The 16,025-nt window shown below is 42.4% G+C and overlaps 1 protein-coding gene across 5 annotated transcripts in view; it reads left to right on the top strand.

Annotated features, from left to right (window-relative positions):
- Positions 1-16,025, top strand: part of Fgd4 (FYVE, RhoGEF and PH domain containing 4) — a 168,207-nt gene that overhangs the window by 35,478 nt on the left and 116,704 nt on the right. The gene's annotated exons all lie outside the window — the stretch shown is intronic.

The raw sequence follows: 16,025 nt of genomic DNA, 5'->3' as shown, positions 1-16,025 counted from the left end.
TTTGCGGAGCACATGTGTGAAGTGTGGTGCTGATGGAGTGCTTCTGTCCGGGATTCAGGGTCAGGAGCATGTGGAAACAATGTGACAGTGCGTGGTGACAGATGGAGGCTCCACGATAAGGAAGGGCTGAGCCCCGGCGCCTTGCAAGAGCTTCCTTTGTGATTGTTGCTTCTCCTGATCCATGGCTACTTAAAATGTGCGTTGCATATTGTAAGCCGCAGAAAGAAATTTTAATTTTAACAAATGGATGACTGACATTTTTTCCTGGTGGCTCAGAGGTTGGTAGCTCAAACAAGGGACTACTATGTCCTTTGTAAAGCAGCATTGTATCTCCTTCCCCCAAACTGTGCCCTAAAATAAGAAAGTGTGAAACAAAACCAGCTGTCTGCTCTGGAGACGTCTTTTGTGTCAGTATTTCTGCCGTTGAAACCCCAGCACTAGCACCCCGAGTTTGGCTGGTCTGCCATTTTATCTTCTGTAGGGAGGGCTGCAATCGGAGGCTCTGCCTGTGCAGTTCAGTAAGGCTTGAACTGGGGTGTCTACTTGGGTGTTAATGTTAGTGAGCCAGTGACTACGTAGAGAGCTAGAAGCAGTCACCGGTCACAGGCACTACGCTTTTTCTTTTTGAATCGTATGAAATAGTTACTTAAGGTCTTACTTAAGGCGTTACTTAAGGTCTCATGCTTGTATTTCATTGATAGTTTTCAAGCCTAGTTTTGTGCAGTCCTGGTACTAACTGTGGCTGACTTTAGTATTGTGCGCTTATATTAATTTTTTAAATATGCAAATTAATCTAGGTACATACTATCTTGAAGACACATCTTTCAACCATACTAGATATTTGTCTACCTGAAAACTTCCTTAAAACTATACAAAGTTTCCAGTTAATCTTGTGTTACTCAGAAAAAATATTTTACTAATCAAAATGAATAAACGTTTTAAGGTTTATAAAGTCAAATCATGTATATTTAGGTATTATTGCTGCTCTAATTACCCTGTATCTTAGAAACCTGAAACAGTATTGGGGTGAAACGTGCTCATCATAGGCCTTGGCTGTGGTCGTTCTATCTGCTCATCGCCAGTTGACATCCATGACTGTGCGACCGTTTTCCAGTCACCAGCGTCAGTTAGCAAGGTGGTGTTCCTAAGTGGATGTCTGTCACGGTGTTGTAGGCTTTGGCAGCTAAACTTGGAAGCACATTTCTTAGGATCCTGCTTGTTCAGGTTTCTAGCATAACAGATAATAAACCCATGAAGTTTGGTGAAGTATGATCAAAATCTTTAGCAGAATTTTTATATTGAAAGGGAAACGTGGCCTGGCTAGATGTAAAAAGTCTCCGTGCCCAGCCATCTTACCTGCCTGCCAGAGAACAACACTCTCATGAAAGTCCAAGGCAGATATGGACTCGTGGAAAGAAAGAATTCACTCGAAAGAACTGAATGAGCAGTCACTCGCCTATGACTTTACAAAGGGACTTTCATTTTGTCTTATGTGAATAACAATGTGATGAATATTTTTCTTTTCTATAATGAACAATATCTCTATCTGGGTGCCTTTAAGATACATTACTTTAAAAGAATAAAAAGGTTCAAAGGTTTGTTATATCGGCCACTGACAAACCTAGCAGCTCTAGAGGGTGACCCCCAACTGAGATTAGTGAAGAGCACAGGCAGGGCCAGTCATGCTGAGCACTGGTGGTCCCTACCTAGACACTCCAAGTCCAGAGTGCAGAGCTGGATGCCTACAGAGCTGGATGCCTAGTCCTCACTTCGTGTGGGTTTAGACCTTGTTAGAGGTCTACTTCTACTCATGGCCTTTCCACACTGGTACCAGTCCTGGTGCTGGCCTCTTTCATGAGGACTGAGAAGCCACGAATTCTCAGGTCTGCTGACTTTGCTTGTCCCCATCTTTCCAAGGGTGGGAACTGCTAGGTTTCAGTTTTTCTTGAGCCTTCTGCTTACTCTCCCAGTGCTGTCTTTTCAGTTCTTCAATGTAATTTATGAACCATGTGTGTTTTATGTTGATAAATATGTAAAATGAACTATTCAGAGTTCTTTCTCATAAAAAATATCAAATAGGAAACAAGTAGAAAACTAAATGAAGTTCTAAGCGTGACTCAAATCATCACTGTGATGACAGGCAGCTCACCCTACTGTCAGTTCACCATGGTCATATTTTTTGCCGTTTTATTTTGAGCCACAATGCTGAAATGCTGCCTATAAGTAAGTTGGTCATAGGACTAATACTAGTGGTTAATTTTGAATAACTTTCTTCCTGTTTTATTTTTTTAATTTTATTCCAATTTTTGAGTTAAATCCTTCTGTCTCTTTAGAGCAGAGAGTCACTCTTTTCACGTTCATTCTTTGAGGCCCCTGTGACCTGCTTTGTCCTTGAGCTGGGATGATGGAGTAGAAGTGGGGTTTCGATCTGAAAATCAGGATATCCTGTCGTTGCTAGCAATGCTGCTCCGCTTAGAGGCACCTGGAGCTGCCTGCTAGTTTGTTTGTTTTGTTGTTGTCGTCGTCCTTGTTTAGTAGACGTACTGAAAATTCTTTTCTCCTCTCCCACAATTCTGCATTGTCCTGATTTCAGGTTAATATTTAGAATGAGACAATCCATGAGCAAAATTCCGTATTGTGTTAGATGCAAAGCCTGTTAACACATGCTCGTGGAAAACGTAAAGTCACATAGAAGCTGCATTCGGGGAGCAGCTCTTCAGTTTGCCCTAGATTCCAGCGCTGGCTGTCTGAGTTGTCCTCTTATGTCTCAGACTGACTCCTGGGCTGCTCTGCTATACAGAGGCAAGGTTCCCTTAATGTTGCAAGGAGTCAGCCTCTTTGGGCTACAAAGAGCCGCTTCACGGACAGCATCATTTTTCTTTTTCTCCCTCAGTTCAGGTCACCTTATTCTGGGAAGGTGCCTAGAAACACCTTACTCTTAGAAGAGTTTTTCCTTGTATGAGTAGCCACACTGTAGTGCTTGGCTCCTTTGTAACCATGTGTCCTTTCTTTCCCCCCTCCTTATCTGTCTCAACCTTTTCTGGCTTTATTTGTTGATTGGTTTGTTTGGGTTTACGGGTTTCCTAGTCTTGGAGTCAGATTAGTGAAACAGACCTGGTATATTCACGTAGGCAGTCAGGCTAACTTGGAGTTTCCCAGTTCCTATTGTATATCTGTGTATACACATTTCTGCAAAGGTCCCAATAGAAACAGAATAATTTAGCTTTTAGCCCCATTTTAGAGAATTTCAGGCCTATGAAGATGAAACAGTTATCCCAGGTTACAAAACCTGTGAAATTGCTCACATTGGTTGTGGCAGGTTAAATATAGAACCGAGAGCGAAGTCACTGGCTTTATTCTCTGATGAGGAGCGAACATGGGAACAGGTCTCCCTAAAATCTCACTAGTAGACTTTTCAGTGAGTATTGAGAGCACAGAGTAGTCAGAGAGTACTGAGATACTTTTCTCAGTTATCAAATTCACAAGAAACACAGGTCTCTTAGGAATGTTTGACATCTAACGAGGCAAAGCTGTCATACCAAGTAGATTCCCGGATGCTTAGTTTGTATGTTGTCTCCCTATGACTGTCTGCACATGAACGTTAAATGATAGCCAGGATCTTGCTGGGTGACTCTGAGGTAGATGGCGTGGGGTGGGGTAAACGCTCGGAGAGAGATAGTCCAAGGTACAGGGGTAGCCATGCTCTGCGGGGCACACCCGTCATCTAGATACCTGCTCCTGTTGTGGCCCAGTGGGTCTCTTCCTTGGACATCACAATGCTCAGCCTGGGAGGCTTATCTCATTTCCACTTCATCTATTCCTTGACCAACCACGTGTCCACCTCTCCTAGGAACCCCCTTCATACTATCCGGACCTCCTGTGACGATGTTACTGTCATTAGTGTTAACTTTTCATTTCTTCACATAATAGTTATCGAATGTTGACTTGGTGCTAGGTGCTAGGATTTGGTGCTGGAGTGCAAGCTTACTGGTAAAATTTTCACAAAAGAGGGCTAAGCCATTATAAAAGTAAAAAGAAATAATTGAACTTTTAAGCAATGTCCATTTTCTGAAGACAGATAAGTGTTGAGGGGTCGGGGCAGGAGGCTTTAGATTAGGTAATCAGGAATCATTTAAATGGGATGCATTAAATCATAAGACATCACATGTGGTCTGGGTCCATGGGGTGTTGTCTTTACCTCTGCAGGGAGAAGATGAGGGTGCATTAATAGGATTATATAGAAATCCTGTTGACTGGCTGGTGAGATGATGACTCAGTGGGTAGAGATGCCAGCTGCCAGGTCCGAGGACCTAACTTCAGCCCTGGGATATTCGCATGGTAGAGGAAAGGAATTGACTTCCTTTATGTCTACATGAGTGCCCTTCCTCCCAAACACAAATTAAAAACACAAAAGTCTTGGGCTTCTTGTGCTAGGAATGGGCACAATGGGTCTATTTCTTTTATAACTTTATAACTTAATGCTGTGTATGTGCCCTTTGTAAACCAAGATGTTACTAGACATACTTGAGAAGACATTTCAGGACAGTGGGGATGAACATCAGCATTTAAAAGCCCAGCACAAAGCCAGCTGTCCTGGCTCACACTCGTAATACCAACACGCAGAAGGCTAAGGCAGGGGAATTGCTATGAGTTGGATGAAGGTCATGTCTTATCCTTGGTCTGAATATTTTTAAAGTCAACACACGACGTGAAAGTTGTGTAGTCAGAAGTGTCCTTGAGAAAGGACTTAGGACAGGATAGCTGTGAAAGTCAATCTTGTCGAAGTTCAACATGTTGAGAGTGGATCCTTCCCCGCGATATAAAATGATTATTTTGCGTGGGTTAAGGAGTGTGTGCTGAGGGCTCACCCTTGGAGTCACAATGACCAGAAATTACAGCGGCACGTGCTTTGTAATCTCTCTTTGCACCGTGTAACCCTCCTGCCACACCACCTTTGAGCATGCTCTCACTCACAGCGACCTTTTCTCTCTACAAAGCATATCTGAGTAACTTTAAATTTGAGTAAGAGGGGTTTATCATCATTGCCTAGGAGATTGACTTTGCTTCGTCACAATTTCTTGTAGATTTAAATTATTAATAATTGCTTTGTAGGGATTTTATGATAAATATAAAAGTGAAAAGGTAAATTAAAATGTCAGAGAGAAGATAAACCTGTTTCAGATAATCGTTACAACAGGCTGTTTTGTGTTTACATTAGAGAGTGTACAGCAGTAAAAACTGTAAGGATAAACTTCCTACCAGTTGTGCTAGCTTAACAACAACTTTATGATTACCATTTGTACTCAGATTGAAAATTGCACAAATATTGGTAAAAAGGCATTTCAGAGAGGACCCGAATGTGGAACTAAGTGATGGGTAAAGCCCCTCATGGTCCCCGTGCTGTGTTAGGGAAGTAGCCCGCGCTCTCAGAGCTGAAGAAGTTAAATGTCTGGGGAAGATCCTGTGCAGCAAACCACAGAACTTTTACAGGAGGAAGAGCAAGAGTGCGAATGTCTTCAGAGTGTGCAACTGAGCAGCAGGCAGTGAGGCTGACTCATATCTTGAAAGCAGATAATGCGTTCTGGAAGAAAATTGTAGGGTACTAAGCTGTGGCTTTTATGTTCTGTGGTGTCTTATTTTCTCATTTCTTGTATGGCCAAAGCAGTTTTAGGGAGAAAGGGCTTATTTTGGCTTCAGAGAGATGGGGTCCGTCAGGGAGAGAAAGGCACAGCAGGGAGCACAGGGGAAATAGCAAGTGGGACCAAGCCTCCCCCCACCCCCCGCGCCATACTTCCTCCAGAAAACAGGGCCACCCGCTGGGGGTCATGTGTTCAAATACATGAGCCCTCTGGTGGGCGTTTCCCATTTAAACTGCAGCGGTGGTTATGGTGAAGTGTGGCAGTAATGCGTGGACAGGCTGTGCTATGACATCAGACTCTCATTGACCCTTCAGATCTTACCGTTCCCTATACAGTGAAGACCTGTAATCCGGGAGAAAGGTGTGTGCCTGAGCATACTTGGTGCTAGTGTGAAGTTGCACTAGACTCTCTGCTGGAAATGGCCAGACTCCATGAAAAGTACACGGACCTCAGCATCAAACTTTTCCATAAAGCTGACGTTTCTCCTTTACATAATTCATGGGCATTTACATAAAGCTTCTAGTATTGAGCCGATCAGATGGAATCTCTCCATATCAAAGTTAGTTGCTATTGCTGTGATAAAGAAGTAAAGGCAGACTTGCCCCCAATAATATCATCTTAGTAACTGGAATGTATTAACACCAGGCTCTTAAATAACAGTGCAATGGTATGGCAAGGTGCTGTGGCTGCACAAGGAGAAAGAAGGGTTCCTGTCCTGTCCAGAAGCAAGACAATGTCACTTTTGAGAGAGCTATACACTGACTCTTAAGAGAAATATGAGATTGGTCAGGGGGTAAAGGTTTCTAATAACAGAGGAACTTACATTAAAACTGAAAAACTGTAAAAGAATAATACAGGTTTGCACTATCAGAGTGTGGGGTTGGGTGTGGTGTGCATAGTGAGGACTGTAGATAGAGCACCGACTTTTGTTGCTGTAAGCTGTGTCCTGGCGAGTTTGTGGAGTGAGCTCACAGAGTTTAAGCTGGTGATCTCTGTGGTTCTGTGCATCTTCTGGAGCTATAACCTTGACAGTTCCGTGGGGGTGCAGGGCTTGGCATTTCCCCAAGGAGCAGTGGGACAGCAAGCCATCAGAGATAGGACAGTGGCACATGGATGTGGGAGGGACAGAACTTTCAATGAGTAGAATTATTAGGACAGCAGTTAATTGGATATGTGAAGGCTTTTGGAAGATTCAGAAGTGCTGAAAATAGCTTGAATGTGGGTAGATGAAATATCATTAACTAATGCTGGTGTCACAAAGAGGAAGTAGAATTGAATCCCATAATTGACTCCGAAATTTCATTTAATTTCTTATCACATGTCTAACTGATCCTGATTGGTATATGAAATTTGTGCCCTTTATTTAAATATTTAATTAAATTTCCTCTTTGCCAGTCTCATAGAGTACATTCTGAATACTGTTACCATCACGTCCTATCTGCCTCGTACCCTAGAGCCTATCACTACCCTTCCTAGAAGTCCCTTTCCTATGTTCCTATTGCTTTTAAATTAGCATATAAGATGGAAGGTATCATTTTGACATGTTCTAACTGTGTGCTTTGGTGATTCTTCTTCCTTCCATCCCACCCACCCACGTCTCACCTAAACCCAACACTCTCAATATGGTGGCCTTTCCCAGCTTCCCATCAGCAGAAGAGCAAAGGGTAACAGGTTTTTAATTTTCTTCCTACCTCATTCCTTGACTTCTCACATCCATTACCATTTAAAGTTGTTGCCTAAGGCAACTAAACCCTTGCTGATGGAGAAGGCAGAAGACAGCCTCTGGATTCTCGGTGTAAAGCTAATACACACACACACACACACACATACACACACACACACTCCCGGAAAGCCTGACCCTAATGAATATCTACTTCGTCATATCTTTAGTTTAAGGTACTGAAGCAGTGTGAACGTGGAAGACAAAAGTGGCTAAGATTTGGTTTCCATTGTTAGAAAATGATAGGAGGGAATATTGCCATTGACTAAACCCTTAAACACACTGCCAAATCACCACTTTTCCTTAATTTTTGCATTCTTTCTCTAAAGTTTTGTCCATCAGCACCATACTCTGTTCAGCCTTGAAGGAGTTCATGCAGGGCTGGGCAGGTCCACTTATAGTTCTTATTTTACTTCAAGCTTAGATTTGTGACTCTTCGGAGATGTTTGAAGACAAACCACATAGCCTAGAAATATCAGAAGAAAGGAAAACACTTGCTATCTCACAAATACATTAATTGTATAGAGAAAGTACTCCTTAGTTTTATACAGGTGTAGTCGAAGATGCACACTGCCCCAGGGTCCCTGCTCTTTTAGCTTAGCAGAGAAAATTAGTCCTTCCAATTTCTGCGAGGCCTGGGCCCATCCTTGCTTAGTTCTCCCTGATGAGTTAATATAATAGGAGGTGGTAGAATTGGCTGTGATTATGTGTGCTCATGAGTGCTTGCCTAAAGGCCTGTGGGTAGAAATTGCTAGATAAAGCACTTAATAGAAAGAATAAGTCCTACTCAAACCTCCTTAAAGTGCTTGAGGCTAACTAAGGAATCGGAGGCTTCACTGGTAGAGCTGAGAAATTACGGTGAATGGCAAATCTCTCTTCTTGAATTAGTCAGAGTCTTTAGGTATTTGTTTTGCTATTTCTACTTGTCTTTTTCTGGTTTGCCTTTTGTTGCTGTGAAAAAAACATCATCCAAAACCAGGTTTGGAGGGGAAGGGTCTATTTGACTTACACATCCAGATCACAGTTCATCACGGAGAGAAGCAAGATAGGAACTTGGAGAGCAGGGACCTGGAAGCTTACTCTGCTGCAGCAGTGACCATGGAGAGCTGCTGTTCACAGGCTTCCTTGTGGCTCGCCCCAGCCCTCTCAGACTACCCAGAAGCACTTGCGCATGGATGGCCCCACCCACCATGGGCTGGGCTGACCGTCACTAATCAAGAAAATGCTCAGGCTTGCCTGCAGGCCGCTTTTATGGAGTCGTTTTCTCAGTTCAGGTTCCCTGTTCCTAGACGGCTCAAGCTTGTGTCAGTTTGACAAAAACATAGACCACAATCCCTGCTATTCTTTTAAGAGTATCTCTGCCGGCATTCAACATTCTGCTGGTGGGCCATTGCACATAGCTTGCTTGTTTGGTCCTGAATTGCTTAAAGCCCGCCTCCTTCTGACAGTGCTGAGTGAAGCAGGCGGACAGAAACTGTTCTTGGGGATACTTGTGAGTGCTTGTGTCTTTTGAATATAGAAATGAAACCAAAAATCCACAGAGGAAGAATACCCCAGAAGAAGGCAGATTTGAATTAAAAAAACAAACAAACAAAACCTGATTTTGGATATATTTACTCCTTTCAAAGCTGGAGGAAAATAAGCTACTTTCTCCGTTGGTGGGGGAGGAGTCATGCGTGGAGGTCAGAGGACAACTTTCAGGAGTCAGTCATCTTCCACACTGGGCCCTAGGGTTTGAGCTCAGGTCTTCAGGCTAGGGAGCAGGCGCTTTTACTTGCTCAGCCCTCTCTGGCGGCCAAACTAAGCTCTTAATCAAGATAATTGCAATAGCAGTCTTCAACCGCAAGGACTAATAGCTACTTCAGCAGTGAGGACTAAAAGCTACTTCAACGCGTAACTTGATTTAATTTTGCATTTAGAAAAAACACTTATTTTAATTTTAGTTATGGTCGTAATTGTATGTCCGTGTGTGGGTCTGTGCATTTGAGTGTCCACTGGGTGTAATTGTATGTCCGTGTGTGGGTCTGTGCATTTGAGCGTCCACTGGGTGCAATTGTATGTCCGTGTGTGGGTCTGTGCATTTGAGTGTCCACTGGGTGTAATTGTATGTCCGTGTGTGGGTCTGTGCATTTGAGTGTCCTCTGGGTGTAATTGTATGTCCGTGTGTGGGTCTGTGCATTTGAGTGTCCACTGGGTGTAATTGTATGTCCGTGTGTCGGTCTGTGCATTTGAGTGTCCTCTGGGTGTAATTGTATGTCCGTGTGTGGGTCTGTGCATTTGAGTGTCCACTGGGTGTAATTGTATGTCCGTGTGTGGGTCTGTGCATTTGAGTGTCCACTGGGTGTAATTGTATGTCCGTGTGTGGGTCTGTGCATTTGAATGTCCACAAGGCCAGGAAAGGTAAGGATTCTGTAGAGATGGAGTTGCAGGCACTCTTGAGGTACTTGATCTAGAACTCAGATCAGATCCTCTGCAAGAACAGCAAGCTATCTTAACCACTCAGTCATCTCTCCAGCCCCCGACTTTTCACTTTTATTTCGTTAGTATGTAGGTGGGGATTGAACTCACAGCCTCGAGCATGATAGGCTTGTGTTCTACTACTGAGCTATAGCTCCTAACCCTGCTGAGAAACCTCACCTAACTATATATCTTACCGTTAATCCCAAGTCATTGCATTAATATAATAACTAAATTTGCCCAAAGCAGAACTGAAACTATTCACAGAAACCATTTTTTAAAAAATAGCATTAGTAAGCAGGAAAAAAAATACCTAAAAATGCTCTGAAAAGATGAGACTAAGCTGCAAACTGGGGCTAATTTCCTCCTTAAGGTTGTGGTTAATATAGTTACGATGCTTACTTTGCCCTTAGTACCATGATCCTGTGAACACCATCCTGGCTCATTATTTAATGTGGACATTGATAAGGGTCATTAATACCGAAAATAATTCTTACTTTGATGCTTAATAAACTGCAAAGGATATGAATTATAATGTGGCATTTTAGATAAACTTGTTTTTGTGTGTGTGTCTGTGGGGTTTGAGGCAGGGTCACTCTGTAGTCCTGGATGTTCTGGAACTTGCTATGTAGACAAGGCTGGCCTCATACTTGAAGATCTGCCTTTGTCTCCTGAGTACTGAGCTTAGACAAACTTATATTTAAAATAGAATTAAATTTGCTGTAGTAGAGTAAAAACCCTTATTCTAAACCCAAACACATTTGGCAGTTCTATTTAGAGTACACATCAGTTCTAAAGACAATGCTTTTGGCCTATGAGAGGTCTGTGAGCCACCTCATTGCTCAAATGAAGACTGTGTGTTGGGGGGGGGTTGAGTACTTGGTTTAAAGTTATAACTTTATCTGATGAATAATCAAAAGAACTTGGTTAAAGCATCAGAGGAAGGTGACTTGCAGGTTTCCAGTAATTTTTTCTTCAATTGCTGCTTCTATTTACATTTCTCGGGAGGACTTAGATTGATAGTCTCTTTAGCATTGGGTTACATAATTTATGACCATTTATTTGAATTCCAAGCTTGGAAAAAATCTTATTTTAATTTATGTCTTCAGTCTGAGATAATTTTTATTCAGATTTTTCTTTACCAGATTATCTTATTTCATTTTTATTTGTTTATTATTTTTGGTGCTGGGATCAACCCTGGAGCCTGTTTGTGGCCAAGCAGTACCAAGTACTACCAGAATTCCACTGCCTGAGATAATGTATTATCAGTCAACATAACTGGTGGATTGTAAAATGGCGGAAACAAAGGACACAGTGAGCTTGCATGTTCACCATCCACTGCCACCAGAGTTCCTCGTAAGGAACATGCAAGCTCACTGTGTCCGTGGGCATAGGATTTAAACAAGTGTACAAAAGGTCCACATGTTCTCATTTTGACGACTCTCCTGTGTAGCACTGAGTCTTCCTCGTGGGTTATTCAGCCTTTCCCTTTAAGGTCAGAGTGACCTTTGACTGTGAAAGTACTTGCAGTCTAGAGTGTTGGGAAAGGTACTAGAGAAAAGATATTTAAACATTTCCTGAACTGGTCTCCATTAGGTTAGGTGTTAAGTATATTGTTTATTTCTTTTCAAAACTGACTTCTGTGTATATATCCTTATTGCAATAAGATTCTTTTAACTTTGTAGCAATCATTGGAGTAGTTTTAGTAGAGTTTAGATCAAGCTTGAAAAAGATAAATAAAGCAACTCCTTGTAATCTGCAATACAGATGGAAAATTGCTAGAATTTTGGGACAAACTTTGTCTCGTTGGCAGGTGGGATTTATAGGTCCATAGCTTGGGTGAGGAAGTACACTGGTGAACCCTCAGTTAGAGTAGCCATCAATACCGTGCATGGATGGAAGGAGACTCTTTCAGTACTATGTGAGCAAGATTTTTAAAACAACAGGAGCGTGTGGACTCATGCGTTAGCCTTTATTCACCCTAAGTTGCTTTCTTCTTCAGATTTATTGTTTATGTGTAGGAGTGCTCTTCCATGCAGGAATGTATGTGCACTGTATGAATGTCTGGTTCCTGCAGAGGTTAGAAGAGGCTGTCAAGTCTCAAACCGGAGTTACAGAAGGCTGTGAACACCATGTAGGTGCTGGGATCCAAACCCAGATTCTCTGGAAGAGCAACCAGAGAACCCATTGGGCCATCTTTCTAGCCCCTGTCATGAGTTTTTATTTTATAATGTACATATTAGTTCATTGATACGTTGGATATTTATGGTACATTTTATACTCAAAGGGATATTCCATGAGGAAGTTTGGAGGCCACCGTTCTAGACCACCTTCCTCACCCTTTGCGCACCTGCAACAGGAAGGACCATAACCAAGCTTGTCAATCACCACTTCCTCGACAGCTTCTCTTTAAAAGCTATTTGAGAAGAGGCAGTTTAATGAAATTGTGTGCAGTGTTTGCAAAGGTGCATATTGATCCTAAGATCATTGGTCATTCACTGTGCTCTCTGGAGCTCTGGGGAAAAAAGTACTAAAGAGCATCACAAGGACATTTAGTTATAATTTATAAACAAACAAACAAACAAACAAACAAACTCCACAAGGGCCAAGACATGTAGTCATGTTTGATCCCTTCTGGCTCCGAAGACCGACATAGTTGGTTTGACTGAAGGAACTGTGAACGAGGAAGGAAATGAGCAGGGCTTTTTATAAACATCCCCGGGGCCAAGATATGAGCCACGTAGTGAGCTCCAGGGATTTGGCATCCGTATTAAAAGGATTTTGAATTTAAGTTTTAGATTGAATTTTAAAAATTCCATTTTGCTGCTGGTAACTCTAAATTTCTAGTGTTCTAAACCTGAGTCTTGGGGCCACGCAGAAGGCTCAGTGGTTGGGAGAATTTGCTGCTCTTCTACAGGGTTCAGATGTGAGTGGCTCCCAGCACCCACACAGCTGCTCACAACTGTCTGTATCTCCAGAGCCAGTGGCTCTCACTGGAGCTCTGGCTCCATGGACACCATTTGGACACCATTTGGTGCACATGCATACATGCAGGCAAACACTTATGCATAGTTAATAATAATAATAATAAAAGCAGTTTTAAACCCGAGTCCTAGCTGCCTGTTTACTATCCCATGCTGAGGGCAGCAAGGAATTGTATTTCAGTAGCAGTGAGACTGCTTACAGAAAGCGTTGCTGTTATGGGTGACAACATAGAAATCTATATAGACATTGACAGGATAATAATAAGAAAATTTCAGGTATTTTTGTAATTTATCCTGTAGCCGTCTGTCAGATGAGGCTCAGTTGATAGAAACGTGCTGGGTTGTGTTGTTATTTAAAGTTGGCGTTCTTGGGGGCTGGAGAGATGGCTCGGTGGTTAAGAGCACTGACTGTTCTTCTAGAGGACCCAGGTTCAATTCCCAGCACCCATGTGGCAGCTCATAACTGTCTATAATTTCAGTTCTAGGGGACCTGAAACCCATGGCAAAACACAATTGCACATAAAATAAATAAAAAATAGAATAAAAAAACAAAGTTGGCGTTCTTTTGATCCTTGATCTTATTTCCCCCACAAAGATGATAACTTGGAATTGTTGTCTAGAAGTTTACTGAATGTGGTTTTACTAATTTTCTTCCCTTGGAAATTTATTACTGTACTATAGTACTGATTATATCAAGAGAAACTGTGTTTAACAATACCATTATATATCAGAAGGGATTGGAGAAATAAATAAATTAGGAGGCTAACTGGTTACATTTTTGGATATATTTTCGTTCACATTCTTACTGAAGCCTTGAAGAATTTTGTAGCGTGGGCCAATGAGGTGGAATAGCGGGAAAGCACTTTCATCCAAGCCTCAGCACCTAAGCCCTGTCTCTGGGACCCACGTGATGGAAGCAGACAATCACACAATGAGTGTTTGCACACACACACTAAATAAATATAAAAAAAATGGTATTGGTGGTCAATACAAGACTTTTGTGGCTGCTGTTAACCCAGGTACCTGTTAGGCTTTTGGGGAAAGGAGAGAATATTTAGAAGAAATTAGAAATTAGGATCGGGCTACCAATAAAACCTAGACAAATGAAAGTCTCATTCCTGTCCCAAATTAGTATAATTGGCTGTCATTTACCCTTTGTTTCACCTCTCAAGTGCAAAACCTACATCTTATTTTCTTAAAGCCCTAGAGGAGACTTTTCTGGGACCTGCGTCCTTATTTCAGAGTTGTATTAAAATTAGGTTCCTGTGAAATTTCCACAAATAAACATTTTTCCCCCTTCTCAGAACCCAAGTGACTGTTGGGAGCGTATTTGTAGTAAGCAGGGCATGAGATAGGAGTGGGAAGGTGAACAGGCAGAGCCCACAGGCCTCCTGTAGAATGTGTGCTTTATCTCTGTCAGCTGTGCGCTGTGGCACTGGGGAGACCTGAACTGTAGAGACCGGCAGACCTGACGGAGTCCCTCGCTATAAAGGCCTAAACTTTTCTCTTCTTTGGCTGCCTGATGACATGCTACATATGCATCCAGACACACCTCAAACTTCAGTGGCAGTCTATTAGCCAGATATTTGGGAACAAAAGCAAGACGGTAGAATGAAGGTTTGGACGTACTTCATTGTGAAGTGACTGTCTGCAGCCCCCTTGCCTATAAGCTATCCAAAGAGAGGACCAAAACAAAGTTCAGAAACTTTTCAGAGAAATAGCATGGGATGTTTGATCAACTGACTAAGCACATAGGATTTAGGGAGCAAGAGGGGGGCTGCCTGATTGAACTTGGGAAGCATAGATAGATAGCAGACTAGATTCTAATTGTTATAATTTTTATCGTGATGGTCCCATTTTTAACCTTTTACATTTTAATAATTTTCTTATAATAATACTATAACAGCGATTTTTGTTGGGATAATTCCCCTTTAAACATTTTATTTTTTTTCATACAGTATAATCTGATCGTGGTTTCTCCTCTTTCACCTCCCCCAGATCCTCCCCACAGCTCCACCCTTCCAATCCCACGCCTTCTTTCTCTCTCTCTGTAGAAATCAGACAAGTCAATAAAAGAACAAACAAACCAGAATAAAACACAGCAAACAGCACAGAAAAGAAAAATCAAAAACATGAGAAACTCTTACACATGTAGACACACACACACACGCACACACACACCTCTACAGAGAGAGAGAGAAGAGAGAGGCACAAAATCAGGACCCATAATGGATAAACCAACACATTATAAGACAGAACATTTCCAAAAGTACCATTGAGTTCAATTCTTGTGTCTGCTGTCTACAGCTGGATGAGAGGCATCCCTTAAGTGTCTACCCAGGGAGACTCCTTGGAGAAAACTGCCTTTTCTCTGTCAGCAGTTGTGAATGGGTGTAGGTTCTAGGTTAGGGATGGTAGTTTGTGTCCACTTCCTCCTTCAGCACTGGGACTCCATTTGGGTTGGATCTGTGAATGCTGCCGTGGTCTCGGAGTTCATATGTGTGGCAGTCCTGTTGTATCTGAAAGACAGTTTCCTTGGATCTTCCAGTCCCGCTGGCTCTCCTGATCTTTCAGTCTTCTCTTCCACATTTTCCCCTGAGCTGTGAAGGGAGGGGTTTGATAGAGACGTCCCACATAGGATTGAGTGTTCCGAGGTCTCTTACTCTTTGTCCACTGCCCACTTGTAGGTCTCTGTGTTAGATCCCATCTTCTGAAGGAGGAAGCTTCTCTAATGATGGCTGAGTGAGGTGTTTATCTATGAGTATAGCAGAATGTCTGTAGGAGTCATTGTGCTGGTTTTTTCCTTTAGTAGAACAGTAGTTAGTTTTCCCTATCTCGTCTCAGTTTCTTGGCCACACAAGCAGCGATAGGCATGAGTTCAATGTCATGGAGTGGGCCTTAAATCCAGTCAGATAGTGATTGGTTTCTGCCGCCAGTATATCATGCAGGCGGGTCACTATTGTAGATTTCAGAGTTTGTAGCTGGGTTGGTGTTTACATTTCTCCTCGGGTAGTGTGCAGAGAACCTTCCAGTACCATGAGCACTAGTCAGTAGGGGTGAAGGCTCCCGGAAGGAACCAGCTTCACTTATCTATGTTCAGTGAGTTATGTAGGTGTTATCTTTAGCAATGGGGCCTTATCAGCAGTTTGGGGAGAGCCACCAGCAGTCTTTGCAAATAGCCTGAGTTATTTGGGGGGTTTTCCACGGGACCCCTTTGGCCAACAA

The sequence above is a fragment of the Myodes glareolus genome, chromosome 2 (assembly GCF_982192425.1).
Source record: "Myodes glareolus chromosome 2, mMyoGla1.1, whole genome shotgun sequence".
In the NCBI taxonomy this organism is placed as follows: Eukaryota; Metazoa; Chordata; class Mammalia; order Rodentia; family Cricetidae; genus Myodes; species Myodes glareolus.
The sequence above is the reverse complement of the archived record's forward strand: the minus strand, read 5'-3'. Positions and strand labels throughout refer to the sequence as shown.